The following is a 16,692-nucleotide window of genomic DNA, read 5'->3' on the forward strand; positions in this document are numbered from 1 at the left end:
ATCTAAAGTCACAAATTTTTGGAAAATACATTGTTTTAGCCAGTGTTTCTTCAGATGCTCAGACCCTACACTGATGTGGCCATAGAAGCATCTTGGGCAAATTAAATTGATTCATAGTCTGTTTACACTTTCTTAAGGCTGACACTGGGGAACACCTATGCATGTTAATGCTCCACCTATTGCTTTTATTGTGTATGCCAACTCTAGGAAATGAGAAGATTATCTGTGTTGGAGTGACACTGTGCTCCAAGCAATGCTTTTCTACTCTTGCCTCATCCTGGCTATTGGCACATGCTCAGCACTGCCCTAAGGCAGCTGCCTTGCCTGGGATTTGACGCATGTGCAGTGGGAATAAATGGATGGGACAACCTTCATGGTGGTGTTCCTTGGTGCAGCATGGAGACAGTGCTGTCATGCCCTAATGTATGTGTTAATGTGGACACAAAGGACACAAATTGAAATAAAATTAATTCATTCAAAGATTTTTTGCTGTGTTTTCGGTGCTCAGCAATACAATTACAGAACAGCATTGTCTTTGGGCCTTGTTACACAGTAATTTTAGGTGGCTTCTAGGGCTCTTAACTCCTGGATTGGCTGCACATTAACAACTTTTAAGTGGTTAAAAGCACTTGTTATTCGTCTTAAAGTACACCACTCCAGGGCAGGAATATCTCTAATCTGTCTAATTTTGTTCCTGTCCCATTAAGTTGTGGCCATTCTCCACAGCTATTCCACCCAAACTGAAGTCCTCTAGCAAGCCAGGATACAATGACCCCTCCTGAGTCAGGGTGAGCCGGGATGCCAGAGTACAGCTGGGCTGGGCAGGGTACCTGCCAGTGGCTGCAGTGCCTCCTGCTCTGCCTTGCAGGAGCAAGCTGGTCCTGCCCCCAGCTCCTAGCCCTGCCTCTGCTGACCAAGCCTCTAAGGGCAGGTAACAGCTGTGGAGGTGAAGGAAAGGCAGATGGTTTGTCTCCTTAAGGTGTGACTACTCCACCAAGCCTATCAACACTAAGCCAATTAACATATGTGTGGCTTTCAGCATAAGGTGTAATAAGGCCCTTACTGTGTAACCTATTTTACTTAAAAGACTCAGGCAAATTTTAATAAAAATACACTCAACAAACTTACTAGTGCTAAATATTCTAGGGATGACTTAAAATTCTTATTGACTGCAGCTCCTGGGACTGGATATTATTGGAGTAGCAAATTTAGGAGGGAAAAAACTGATTTCCAATAATGAGCTTAAATAATTCTCTCCCCTCTGGTACATTATACAAAACAATCTGACTCTAATTCATACAATGCTGGAATCTAATACAAAGGCTGCTGAAATCAGCAGGACAACTCCTATGAATGTCAGTGGACACTGGATTAAGCTCTTGTCTGTTGGCACCCAAATTTCATGTAACAGTTGCAGGAATGATTAGAAAATGTTACTGTATTACAATTATTTTATTCTGTTAGAAAAAAATCACATGATCATAAACACACTAATACTGTGAATCTGTAACACCTGAATGGCTATCAAACAGAATTCAAAATGTTAACTTACTAATCATTAAAGAGAGAAGCAAGATGTATTATATTACCAGAGGTAGAGAAGTTTGTGGCATGCTACACAGTTTGTGAGAAGAAAGGTTTCTGAAGATGCCTATTTTGGTGGTCCCCAAACTTTGCTGGCCCAGAAACAATACACGAGTAAATAATATTTTGTAAACAGCTTTGCTCTCCCCATCAACCTAAGTTTTAACATTTTAATTTTTTGTGCTCATAAACAATGTTGGATGGTCTCATAGGCAGTATGTTGGATGTGAGCTACAGTGTTCAGGACTGCTGGCCTAATTCATAACACTATAGAAAATAAACGGTTGGAATCCAAGCTTTCCAGGACTTTCTCTCCATATAATATATTTGTTTCAACAGATCTAAGTTGAAATGGTATTTAAAATTTCATGCTAACGCAGATTTAGATTGTGTTTTGCATGGCAGGTAAGTGAAGGAAATTCATTTCTTAACATTAATAGTTTTTGTGACAGACTCCTCATTCATTATTCTACTCTACTGCAAAATCCATTGAATATACATTACAATCTGTTACACATTTATTTATAAAAAACCCATTGTCTAGTATTTTATTAAGCTCCAAGCACTAAATAATATTTAGGAAAGCTGGGCTGTGGAAAGTGGTTTTATATACTTAGGATTTTTTAATGTATTAAGCTAGAGATAAATATATTTCATTCACATTATGTTCAGCTGCGGAAGATTTCAATAAACAATCAGCAAATGAAGTCAGCATAAACAAAACCTGGTTATTTAATTTTAGAGTTCACATAATTTAGAAACGACAGTGATCATGAGTTCTAGAAACACCAGGTTCTCTTGCTCATGCTCATGTTAATTGAAAACAAGGCACCATTATCTGTTATTAGCATTCATTACTTTGCAAGCAACACAAGGTGTAATTTTCTTAAGTACATGCATCTACCTGAAAGCAGGAAGTAATGCATTTTATAAAACAGACAAGATTAGCTCATTAACAATTTTTCACTTTTTCCTCCAAAATTTTCCAAGTACAGTACTGCACTTTATTTTAGTTACAGGACTTCCAAAACTCAGTGGTTTTGATTTGCTAACCTTTAGCTTGTAACTTCAATGGTACTACTTGTCAGTGGCAATCAATGTATACAGATCTTAAACTTTAGTTAGTTTAATTTTTTTTAAGGAAGTTAACTTTCGGAAGTTTTACAATCATATTTGTTTAGCACAATGAAGAATTTAAAAGACAAGGTAATATATTCATGAGCTACCACCCAAACACTAGTGTTTCATACATTTCATAGACATTAGGGCTGGAAGGGACCTTGGAAGATCATCGAGTCCAGCCCCCCACCCAAAGGGCAGGAAGTCAGCTGGGGTCATAGGATCCCAGTAAGATAAGCATCCAATTTGCTCTTGAAGGTGTTCAATGTAGGTGCTTGAATCACCCTGACAACAGGCTGTTCCAGACCTTGGGGGCTCAGACAGTAAAGAAATTCTTCCTTATGTCCAGCCTGAAGCGGTCTTGTAGTAGTTAATGACCATTTGACTTTGTCATCCCTTGGGGCGCTCTGGTGAACAAACGTTCCCCCAGCAACTGGTGGTCGCCCCTGATAAACTTATAGGTGGCCATCAGATCACCCCTGAGCCTGCGAATTTCCAGGTTAAAGAGCCCCATGGCTCTCAGCCTGTCATCGTAAGGTCTGTTTTCCTGATCTCTCATCATGCGCATGGCTCTTCTCTGGACTCTCTCAAGCTTCTCCACATCCTTTTTGAATTGTGGAGCCCAAAACTGGACGCAGTACTCCAGATGCGGCCTCACCAAGGCCGAGTACAAGGGGAGAATGACATCCCAGGATTTGCTCGAGAAGCATCTATGGATGCAAGCCAGCGTTTTGGTCACTTTACTAGCCGCAGCATCGCATTGCAGGCTCATGTTCATCTTGTGGTCAATGATGACCCCCAAGTCTCTTTCTTCCGTAGTGCTAGCCAGCGTAGCACTGCCAAACCTATAAAGATGCTGCAGGTTTTTCTTCCCAAGGTGGAGAACCTTGCATTTTTCGGTGTTAAACACCATCAGGTTCTTGTCCGCCCATTTGCTGAGCCTGTCCAGGTCAACCTGGATCACACGCCTGTCTTCTGATGTGGATGCTTTGCCCCAAAGTTTGGTGTCATCGGCAAACTTGGCCAGTCCGCTTCTGACTCCAATGTCCACATTATTAATGAAAATGTTGAACAATATGGGTCCAAGGACAGAGTTACTAAATTGTTTTGTTTACAAGGAGAATTATGACATGTTGACATATGATACTTAAATTGATTTTAATGTTGCTGATGATAAGAACTGGTTGGTTTTTTTTAATCAAAATATTTTATAGGAACTGAGTTGAACGTTCTACCAGCTGGTGACCTTTTCCGAGGAAAAATGCCATGTTAGCATGCATTTTTAATGCTTCTAGTTTAGACAAGTTGGCACCAGCTAAGGATGGCTCAGTTTGAACTTGACTGGAGCAAACTGTTTGGTACCAAAGAACCATGCAGCTGATTTGTCAAAAGGTTTTGGAAAGAAGTTCTGCAAGGTCAATTAATCAGAGAGAAGAAACCAAAAGAACCAAGGATAAGGCCAAGAACTCTTCCCTTTTGAGTCAACACGTGAAGGAAGACTCACATTCCCAAACCCAGAGATTAATTACATCAGAATAAATCACCACATCAACATGTTATGTCAGCCTTCTGCCACTTCCTTATTACACATAAAGGAAACCTCTAGCAAGAAGTGATGTGCTTGCAACATCACTGTTCAGCTAAATGCCATTTCAGGTTGCATTCTGTAAACATTGTGCTCAGAGCTGAAAACTTATTATCTTATCTTCCTTTTCTATTTTTTTTTCCATTTATTTTTGTTAGCTGGAGATGTGGCTGCCTTTTTATCTTCTATAGGTATGAAAGTATGTTTTCAGGCATACATCTGTATAGGAATAACAGTAATATCCGAAGTGAGAAAGTACAGAAATAAAATTCTCAGAGTTTAAGCTACTTTAAAATGCAGATATTCAAAGATACTCAGTAAAGTGTGTTCCACGTTCTGCCCTTAAGAGGGTTAAGAAGTCTGAAGATTTTTATCAGTCATCAGCTGAAGTTTGACTCATCAGAGTTTTGTGGTAAGAGTTGTATTAACTCTGCAGGGGTTTTGAAAAGGTTATAAAGTACACAAGAATTGAAATTTCAAAATTAAGCTTTTAATTGGTTCTGGAAGTTTAGATATTAGATAATACTTTGATTTTATTTGGCTTCAGAATATTTAACCTGTGCCAAGTTACAAATTCCATTGAGTTGTGTGAAATAGTTAAGTTGGAGTTTATAAGCAAATGGACAATCACCTGCTTAGATCCCTATTTAGCATTTATAGGAGTTGATGTTTTGCATTAATTACTAACAATTTAAATAAAGTGATGATTTTGTTCCAGTCCAATATTGAGCCTATTGAACTGAAATTTGTATTGATTTGATCCTGGCTTGAGAGCTTAGTTGGAATTTCATTCTTTGTTTAAAAGTACTTAGTATATCTTACATTTAGTGACAGATTTTCCTGATTTTATTTTCTTTCTGTATTAGTTTTAATAAGGACCCTGATCTTCAGGACCTATTGCTGAATTTCTTCACATGTGGTTCAGGAGAAGGAGGTAAGCTACCTCATGTTTCATTTGGATTAGTCTGTTGTAGTTACAGTTTCAGTAGGATATGGTCTTTTTCATTTCCTCTTGCAAACTTTGGGGAAATACTTCTGTCCAATGATAAACAGCTGTCATTTTCTACCACTGAATGTCTACATTTCAGGGATGGATGAATTAATGGTATAGTAGATAGGGTTCTGTCCAAGAAGACACATGTTATAGGCAGACACTTTTCCAATATTTTCAGCCTGGAATTTCAATGCGTAGTTGGGAATTCACAATTAGGCTTTTAAATAAATAGTAAAATGTATGGAGGGTCTTGTGCTATCAAAGTAAACACCCAGGGAGAGCATAACTTCTAACACTGAAAATAAGAAGCAGCTGGGTAATTGTCACAGCTTTATATGAAGCCAAGTCATATTTCAATATTTTGCTGAAAATAGAACAACATAATACAATTTTTTCCTAGCATAAAGTAGTTACTCAATGGGCAAAAAATGCCATAGCTCCCTTAACTTCAGATGTACTGTATCCTTTTGTATAACTTGAGCGGCTAGCCCATAGAGTAAATTAATAATCTTGTGATTTAGGGCCTTGTTACACAGTAACCTTAGGTGGCTCCTAGAGTGCTTAACACCTGAACTATCTGCTCATTAACACCTGAAATTAGTTTTAAGCATGTTAGGAGGTGAAGATTATGCCACTCCAGGACAGGATTATCTCTGATCTGTGTTACCCAGCTCATGTTACGCAAAGGTATAACCACTCTAGGCTAAACCTTAGTGTAAGCAGCCTGCAGTCTCTCCCCCCAGATGGCCTGGATTGCGCCCACTGCCCTCCCCTGCACCCTTCAGAACCCTATATCTCCACTTACTGCCCTCCTCCCCCCACTCCTTCCCTGCACATACTTGTGGCTGCCCATGCTGTCTGTCCAAAGGAGTAGGCAGGGAAAGGTTGACCCTGGCTGCCAGGAAAGGGTTAACAGGCAGCCACAAGTAAGTGGCAGGGAGAGGAGGGCAGCTGGAACCCCAATGGATGGGGGGAAGCCCCAGGGGTAGGGGGAAACTGGGGGAGTCTTGGGAGGTTGAGGGGAGGGGAAGCCCAGAATGGGGGTGAAGGAAGGAGGGGAAGAGCGCCTTACATTTTAGTCCTCCAGGCCCCTGCTGGCCTGAACTGTGGCTGTTCCAAACTTGAACTAGCTCTAAAAATGATCAACATTTGTATGAATCATAGTGTAACATGAAACAATGGCTACCCTTACTAATACCTTTCATCAAGGGACTCAACATTTTATACAAAAGTGTATAAGGGAAAAATATACCATAACTTGGTTTCTATGAAAATATGATCGTGTCAAATTCACAATTCAGGTTTTCATGACTCCTAGCATTAATTATCCAGCACACCTCCTTCACTCTTGAAGCTTTTGAACAAAAGAAGAATTTCATGACCCATGCTCTAACTTCAGCTACCTGAGATGCTGTGAACAGTTAAGTCATTTACTTCCCAACCACAGTAATTAAAGGAGCTGTTCGATGGTTCCAATTCAGATAGTGTCAGGTTTGATGGCTTTCTTGGCTAGGGAGTGGGCATCCATTTTCTGTTCCCTGACTTCCTATGAATTCCTCTTTCATTTCTAATGTTGCTTCTTCTTCTTCTTCTTTTCTCTTTCTCTCTCTCTGTCTCTCTCCCCACCTTCAAGTTATTTCAGTTACAAACATATCAAAGCATCACTTTTCTGTTCAAAGCCTTCTACCAAAACAATCTGACTTCCTAAATGCTGTATTGAGACTCATCCTTGTGGCTCCTGAGAATTTACCTTCTTACAGAGGTTCAATGTAAAACTCCAAGAAGTGTACAAACAAATTCCTACCTTGGTATCTTTTCTGGATTTCCCAAAGTTTGGCACATCCACACAAATCACTCACTGATACAGAAGAAGAGTTTTGTTCCTTACAACATTCTCAGAAACCTTCAACTTTATTCATCAGTGCTGGGTGCAGGTTTGGTGTGTGGAAATACTCCCAGCACCACCATGTAGCACACCAATGTATCTATGTTTACATCACACTTTCAGTATCACACTTTCAGTGTGAGGCACTATACAAAATGTTCAGTATCTATGTTTACATCACACTTTCTAAGAATGGAGCATCAGTGTGGAGGGTATGGGATTTATTGCCTATGGAGATATTCAGTGATCTACTTAGACTCCATAAATAAGAATCTCATATAGGCACATCGTTAGAGATTGTAAAGTTATGTCCCTTGCAATGTTATTTTAGTGAAGACATCATTATATCACACAATCACCACCCACTTACCCCTGAAGATTTGGAATACAACTGATTAAGTTTAACCTTTGTAGGCTCATTTCTCCATTGTTCATTCTCTTTTCTGGGACAGCCAGCTCCCTTTAATATTTTAGGGAAGAAAAAAAATACAGAGAAAAAATGTTGCAGATTAAAAAAACAATGAAGATTTCTTTGCCTAAAACCCAGCAAGTATTTTTCCCCAGGGCTTTTAAAAATGATTTTTATGTTCTTCTTATAGAAAATTCATTAAAAAATATTAAGGAGTTCATTTTTCTTCCCAATAACCCCCCCCCCTTTTTTTGTTTACATCTCCATTTTGGAAGTAAAAAACTTTAAAAATGTAAAAGAAGGAGGTGCGGTAAATAGAACCCCCCACCCCCGAAAGCCACAAATCTAAAACTGAAAAAAATGAAAACATATTTTGAACATTTTTGTTTTCCAAAAAGGCTAACTTCAACAAATATATAAATCAGCTGGGAGAATACTCTGAGGCCTCTGAGGTACCTGAAATCTTCAGTGGGAAAACCTGCATCTGCACCACAGGCCAAAACGTTTTATGAAGTGCAGGTGGTTCCTGTAAAATTCTTGCTGGAGGCAAGAGATTCAGGAATCATCCTTTATCAAAAGAATCACCAAGCAAGGATTATAACTAGAGATGAAAGATTCATATACAATGAATAATTTACTGAGAAAATTCAAATTCAGCCTCCTCTGCTCATGGAATATTGAACAGAGGATTATTTCATAAGGTGTATTTATTATTCAAATTTATTTTATTAATCATTATTTGTTTAGCAGTAGAACCCAGTGATTTCAGTTAAGATCAAATTCCCATAGTGTGAGGCACTATACAAAATTGTTAATTTATCAGACATTTCCATGTACGTTCAGTACAGCACTCAGTAGGAGAGTCAGGCCAAATCTTTTTGGTAAATAGTTTATTGTTTAAAAATCAATTGATTCAAAATAAATTTGGGGGGAGCTAAAACTATATGCTGTATTGAAGAGAATTCGGCAAATGGATTTTGCCAAAATAAAAATGAAGAGATCAAAAAAGTTTATAAATGTTTTGTTGTGACAGTTTGAGATATTTTTAATATTTTTAATTATTTCTTTAAAAATGGCACAGTCATTTTCAAAAGTGCCGAATTTAATGACAAAAAGGAATAAACACCCATCAGAAAATGTAATGCTCCATCAAACAAAATGTTTTTTTTTTATTTGGCCACTTATTACTCTACAGTTATGCTCTGCATTAACAATTTAGCTGGCTTGTTTAATTATGATTGTTCAGATTTGCTGGTTAGGTCAAACCAACAAAATTTAATACATTTAAGTTTAGCATGGGTAGTTCTCTTACAAACAAAATATCAATTTCTCACTCACATGTTTAAAGTTACGAAGGTGTTTACAGAATATGGACCTTAATATCATTCTGTTCTGGTTGCATGAATATACGTTTACTTGTCCCTGGATATAAATTAATTCAAAGTTTGGTTTGCATTAAGCCATAGAGTCTGGCAATTCCCCAAAACTTAACACAACAGGACCATGGGCTAAGGAAATAAATAAATAAGCTAATGTTATTAGAGAAAAATTTCAATTTAGTGGGCACATCTACATGTGCCATTAATGGCATGTCAAGATGCTCAAACTGTTGGCATCCAGGGCGCATGTGCAGATGCTGTGCTCAGGCCCACAGCAGTTTGAGCTGGTCTGGCAGGGGGTCTGGAGGGTCTGCCCCGAGCTCTCAGAAACGGTGACAGGTGGCAGAGAGCCTGGTTGGGGCACAAAAATGCACCAGTGTGTGGACCCCTGTGGCTAGGTGGCAGCCAAGGTCTCCCTGCTGCCTGGGCTGACTGGGTGCAATGTACATTCGGGTAACCAGTTAGCCATACCTTTAGGCACAGTTATTTTTGCTGCAGTAAATTAGTGTGACTGTCCCCAACAATACTAACCTACTGAGGTGAAAATTAGTTTGCTGTGGTCTAAAAATTTGCTTTACACCACAGCACATCAATCTCCTGCACAGTGAAGCACACGTGTAGATGCGCCCACTCAGTTCTAATTTTCCCTCTGTTTTTCAGGAAGGGAATCTGAGGCAGACAGCGTCTCATTCGGAGACCTGGGCTTTGACAATGTTCATGTCTGTAACAAGGAAGAATAAGTCTCTGAATTGCAGGATTCATTGGGTAAATTCGGTGAGCTGTAATATATCTTCAATTAGACTAGATAATCACAGCAGTACTTTTTTTACCTCATGATATTTTTTTAAATTTCTGATTTCATACTATTCTTAATCATGTAGACCAGGGGCGGGCAATTATTTTGGACGGAGGGCCGCTTATACTGAGTTTTGGCAAGCCATCAATGGCAGCATGACAGGAAGCCAGGGGCAGCTAAATATTAATTTTCTACCTTTTTTAGGGGTCCTGTGGGCTTGGTGGGCTGCATCCGGCAGTATTTTGCCCACCCCGATGTAGACCAATAGCATAACACCAGTGTAAAAGTGATATGAGCTATCATTCAGGTCCCAAGGCCACAAAGCAAATCTCTGCTATAGTCTAAAAATGGCTGCTGGTGCTATCCTGCCCAAACATATGGTATTTTGAACATGGTCTTTGAAACCTCCTAGAAAATGTTGCATTCTGCAGAGACACAACTCTCCATTGGCGTGGTGTAAAATCCCACGGTCTCTCTTCAGTTAGACTGCAGGTAAGAGATGAAGGTAATGTTTAACACTGTAGGATATGGGCCAAATTTGTATTAACAGGATGTCAGACATGTGGGGGAAAAAAATTTCCCAAGGATTCTAGAGGATTCAAATGATTTATAGGAAAAACTTCTCTCTTCTTCACAGCAACTGAGTTTGATTCAGTTTTGCTCATTGAATCAAATAAATGAGAAGCGGCATTTGAAAACAGTTTCTGATGATGAATGCCGTAAGTGGATTGCAGTGAAGATACATAAAATGTCATCTTTTAGGCTTGCTGACTTGATTGATTTCAATGGTTTGGAAATAAAATACGAGGAAATCTTTATTTATGAACAGGTGGATATAAGCACAAAGCCAAAATGTAATACAGCAAAGTATAAATACAATGCGTGCTGGTTGAAACAGGGAGAGTGTACAATGGAGAAAAATTATAGAGTATACTTTATTTACCAAAAACCTCTGTAGCCACAGAGTCTTTTCATCTTCAGTGCTTTATCTTTGTATTATTCTACACAGTAATTTTCAGAGATGATCAGACAAAAGCAAAATGGTTACGTATGTGTCATCAGGGGATTTAAGTAAGCAAAAATTTGCGCAAATTACAGGTTTTTCAGAATCCTGTTTGTCTCTTATTTACGAGAAAAACTCGTACTCTTGCTTCCTTTACTCTGTAACTACTATATGGTAGTGCATCATGGGATAGTTGGTCACAAACATAAGGTAGCTAATTGCAGAGTAATACTCCATAAAAATAAGGGTATGTCAGGCTCTGGGGATCTGTGAATTTATTTTAAATCAGTTGACATTCAGGAAAGATTAGTATAATTTTAATATTTAGTAAGATGCCTGCAATTCCAGCTTTAAGATTTATCTATCTAGAACCCCCATAACGTAGAACTGAACATAAGTATGAGATTTACTTCTGTCTGGCAGACAAATACTAGGTTTGTTTTTCCATATAAAACTGCTCAAACATCAATGTACATAATTGTGCACAGATAAAGATAGCTCCTGACACAGACAGTGTTCCTTTCTGTAGAAAATGCTGAGGCAATACAGTTACCATAGAAAGGAGCACTGGCTGAGAGTGTACTGGGCTCTTCAACTTGTATTGTAGTTCAGGCTTCAAATCCTTTCTGGGTATTTAGATTCTGAACTTTGAGGCAGGGATCGACTTTTCTGTTCTGTATGTAGAGCACTTAGCTCTATTGGGATGCTAGTCTTGGACTGTGGCTTTTGCATATCATTATCATCATCATGTTAGGTGTATCTACAAGACATGGACAACTTGTGATTTGGTATCTTTGTGAATATCTCTGCTGATACGATGTATGTGATTTGCTAGAAGAAGTCTGTCTAACTGGCAGCCTGTGTGTTGCATATGGCCCACAATGGGTTAACACGTGGCCCATAGGCTCCTACCTGGCTGCGATTTCCCTCATTGCTCCTGCTGCAGTGGTAGCTGCGGTTTCCAGACTCCCCATCTCTTCCCAGCTTCTGTTTCCTGCCCCTACTCCTGGGGTGGTGGTGGGGAGGCGGGGGACGGTTCAGACCAGACAGCTCATGCAGGAGAGGGATCTAGGCTGCTTGTGCTGCATGTGTAGCTGGGCTGTATTGCATATGGCAATGGAGGAGGCTATGCATACAGTAAGGGAGGGCCAGGTCTACAGCCCACTTGCATTTAGCCCCTACCTGCCCAGAAGCTGGACAGCTTTGAGTTAGTGCTCCTGGTTTCAACAAGGCTCCCTAAGATTCAGCTTAACCATTAGTGAGTCAGTCTTGGTTCTAGTATTATCCCCTCTTGCAGTCTGCCAGAGTCCTCCTTAGTGATCTGGTGAAAGACACAATTTCCTGTTCTTGTCTTCTTGCTAATTTTAGCCGGTAGGCAGTGCAATACCTATTTCATCCATGAATAAAGGCTTAAGACTGGCAAGATTTTTGTGTTAACTTTTGCAGCATCCACCCAATTATTATAATAATGAGCACAGGTTTTTGTTAAAAAATAAAAATTCATGTTTGTTAATATAGCTACAAAGTAGTTCCATGTGATATGGCTACTGCTAAGTCTCTTTCTTTTTTAATATTATGTAGTGTAGGTGGGTCCATGTGACTGTCTCTGTTTTTAAAATGCTCTTACTAGCTATCTTATTTCTAATTTGGTTAATATTTTTAGCTATTCCTGCCCCTTCAGTGCAGAAATGAGAGACAAAGCAGTGCACTAAAAAATTAAACTTCTGCTGTATTGTGTAGAAATAGTAGACATATTATATTTTCATATGTACATTTCTGCAGCTGTATTAAAATATCAGGAAGAATAAAAATTGATATTTCCATTATGAAATTATCCTGAAGGAATGGACATGGGTCACTTAACATAATTTCTGCACAATACACAAAATATATGCAAGCCAGTGTCCCAGCATATTAAAGATACATTCAATACATTTGCTTTTCTAGTGCTGGAAATGTTAAATTCATTTGTAATTGTTCCCTATAACTGCTATATTAATCCTTTTTTGACAGAACTCCACAAATCAAGTTGAAGTATAAAAACGTCTTTTTTTCTTTTTATCTGTAATAAGATAGTTGTATGACTCCAACCTCATTATCTTGTGCTATGTTCCTCTATACTTCACAACCCACGTGTTTGGCTAAGCCAATCACCGAGTACTTGAGACAGCAAATAAGTGCTCTAAGACCATGTACTGATGAATTTAAGGATGTACTAATCCCTCAGAATCATGTTACTTGGAGCAATGTGTTTATGTGTCATTTTTAGAACTAGATATATATTTTTGATCTTGAGATATTGCGGTCCCTAAAGGACCTTAAGATACCTCTACACATGCAGGTAGAGACACAATGAGATTTAATGCGCGATTCACAGAATCGTGCCTCTTGCCATGTCACATGTGAATGGGAGAAAGCATGACTGTGGGACTGCACAGTAGATCCCATTGTGCCTTATTGCAGCAGCAAGAAGCAAACTCCTACAGCTGAGATCCCCCTCAGCTGTGAGGGGCTCCCAGCCACAGAGGCACCCAATGTACCCCGACAGCTAAGAAATACAGCTGCTACCATTTCCCAACCCCAGGGGTATGTGAAGCCCCCAGGGCTAAGAGGCTGCAACATCCGTGACCTCCCAGCCTTGGAGATGTGTGAAACCCCTGAGGTTGGAAGACTGTAGCAGCCGTCCTGTGACTACAGTGACCCAAGTCAGTCCCGGCACCAGGAGGCACGCTGCCAGGAGTTGTCAGAACCCAGTTTCTCCAGCTGCAGGACTCTGGGTTCTGGTAGCTAGGAGGTAGTGCCAGGTAGTTCCAGAACAAATGCTGGAACCGAGAGTCTCCTTAGTTGCAGGACTTCCAGCCCAGCCCTTGCTGAGCATAGTTCACCCATGTGGTTGGGGGGCCCATCAGCTGATGGGACTCCCAGATACAGAGAAGACCCTGCTACCTGTGTAAATTAAAACTTCATAACAACCACCTATAAAGTTAGTTCACATTTTTAAAGTCTAACTTTATAGCTGGTTTGGAGCTTTTATGGTGTGATAGGTACTCTGTACATGTAGCTGGTCTCAAGGTAATTGCGCCATTAACTAGTTAATTTCACAATACCTGTAACATGTAGTGTGGGCCTTAGTGTCAAGGTAAAATTTGAAGTAAACACATTATACCTCTGTATACAATTCCTGAAGATTCATTTGCATGCGATTATCTTTGCTTTGGCTTCTAGGTTATTTTGTTGTGGACCTCTGCGCTGCCAAATAATTACATATGACACAACACAAGTGACTGATAGTTGAACCGTGGACCATGCTACATGCCTGCACAAGGGCACAGGTGAGCAGAGAGAAGGGAGCAGGTACAGGGAGGGAATGGAATTTCATCTCTCTGTAGCCCTGAAGTCATTTGCTGTATTAGGTACTAAGAACTGGCATAATGTATATTTTACAGAAACTGGGTCCCTCACTCACAATCCGCTTTTTCATTTGCTCCTGAAAATGTAAAATTCTGCCATAAGACTGGAAGCAAGCACACAATTTTACCCCAAATTCACTGTTAGGTGAAATTGCTGAACTTCATTATTTTTAATGATCTGGAAGGCGCCTTAAGTGTATATGGTGCTTTACGCTACATGAAGAGAGGCACAGTACTTGTCACGAGAATCTGCTGGGTAACTCTCTTTCTTAGATTACATAGATAGCATGCAGTTGCCATGGAATAACTATTATGCTGTAAAACAACACCATCACTTATCTCATAAGTAGCTTTTGCGCACATGTCCCTCCCATTAGGATTACATTAGGATCTGTGTAGATGAATGAAACTGTATAAATGTAAGGGATTAATAATGGCAATGCTTGGTACAATAGTAATTACTAACTTTTGAAGGTGATTTGGACCAGTTAATTATTCTGATATCAAATGTGAGGAATTTAGCATGATAGGGAATAGCCTCATTTATGCTGTTGCTCTACATTCTGGCTGATGGTTATAGCTACTAAGGCTTTGCCTACCATCATGGCCACTGGTTGACAGACATATATGCCTTACTGAAGAGCACTGGGAGAGAAGAGAACTGCATGCAGCACAGTAGCTTGCTGTACAGTAGCCTACAGTATGTCATTAGGGACCTGAGGCTCATATTCCTTTGTGCTGCTGGAGCAAATAGAGACTCTGACCTAATATATTTTAAATCTTATATTTTTAAAAATGTATTTAAAAATGACTCCTGAGTAAGATAGATGTTATATCAGATTTTCTTCCTACTGTCAGGAGATATTTCACTTGATGTGCGATGACACTGAACAGGTGCAGATCAGATTTCACTAACTCATGTTAGTCCCCTTTCCATTCAGGTATACTGCATGATTAGGGACATGGACAGACCGCAGTATGATACGGTTATTCTTAATTACCATATGAGCCTTTAGTGATTTCACCCACCTGCAGCAAGATAGAGCATCCATTGGCCTGCTTTAAATTTTGCAATTGCTCATGATGGCTCACCACTAGCTCCACAATCATCTATCTGACAGCACTTTTGCCTCTGGGCACACCAGAGAGCCTGGGCCAGCAAAGTAAACTTATGCAACATGGGAACAATGAAACCTAGACATTGCAAACCCCTTCAGTGTACCACAACTCAAATGTAAATTTTGAGAATATTTTAAAGACATAAACAAAAGTCATCCTTTGCTAAAAATCAATAAGAGAATACAGTTATATGTTTACCCACTGCCACATGTAAGGAACTTGACCCCTTTCTTGTTATATCAAAATAAAAAAAATCAGGGTCAAAGATCCTCCCCAGCTTAGTATCCCAAGGTTAAGACACACCAGTTTCTGCAGCCAGCAGCAAGCAAGGGAATATTAGGGGCTAGCACAACAGCCAAGAACTTTTGACTCCCCAATCCAAATGACCAGATCTCTTTTTCAAGTTGGATCAAGTGGATCTTCCTTTGGAACAAGTCCGTAGTAGGGCTTACAAATCTTGGACCACAGCACCAAAACTGAAATATTCTTCTACTACTTCTCTATATAGGACAATTATAGTTCTTCTAAGTCTATGATACCATACTTCATACTGCAGGTCTCTCACGTAGGACTAGTTCCATTCAAGTGAAGCAAATAATATTTGACATGACAAAAAGTTATTGTAGATCCAATGGTACATCATTTACATCAGTGGTGCTCATCCTTTTGGCTCCACCGGCCAGGTGACTGGGATGGCTGGTCTGCAGGCTGGCTTGAGCCCTGTGTACCAGGACTGGGACCTGGGGCCAGCACCATTCCCTCCCTCCCATGCACTATGATTGGTTCCCAGGGACCTGACCCCTCCTCCTTTCTACCCCAGCGTGCAGGGATTGGGTTCCAGAGGGGCAGCACCCTCCCTTCTCCCACTGGGATTGGTTCCCCCAGGCTTGGTACTACCCTCTTCCATCCCAGTGCACTGGGTTCCTGGCTCCAGCCCATCCAAGCCTCCCACACAGAGATTGGGACACGGGGCCCAATGCTGCCCCCTCACAGTCCCCTGTGTGGCAGAAGTGGGAGCAGTGGCACCCAATTTCCATCAAATTCGGTAGTGACAAATTTCAAGAATCATGGGAAGCCCCCAGGTGAGCTGAATGACACAAAATTGCAGGCCAGTTCTGCCTCACAGGTCAGGAGCTGATAACCCCTCATTTACAACTATGAAAGCTTTGCTGTGAATTCAGTGCTGTAGATTCAGGTTCTAAAAGAGGAGAACACCAAGAAAGAGCTATATTTCTATTTTGTTAGATAATCTGGAAATGTTTTTGCAATATGAATAAAAGCCATACATATGTTTTGTAGATGGCATGAATAATATAATAATAGAAACAAAAATTTAAAAAATCCCTCCTTATATTCAGTAATCTGTTGTAAATATTTAGACACAATCTTGAAATTTTTAGTGGGCCTGA

At 39.9% G+C, this 16,692-nt stretch overlaps 1 protein-coding gene across 1 annotated transcript in view; it reads right to left on the reverse strand.

Moving 5' to 3' along the window:
* Nucleotides 1-16,692, reverse strand: part of KHDRBS2 (KH RNA binding domain containing, signal transduction associated 2) — a 739,858-nt gene that overhangs the window by 89,988 nt on the left and 633,178 nt on the right. The window lies entirely within an intron of this gene.

Source organism: Crocodylus porosus, unplaced genomic scaffold (assembly GCF_001723895.1).
Source record: "Crocodylus porosus isolate Cpor-Errol unplaced genomic scaffold, CroPor_comp1, whole genome shotgun sequence".
Lineage (NCBI taxonomy): Eukaryota > Metazoa > Chordata > Crocodylia > Crocodylidae > Crocodylus > Crocodylus porosus.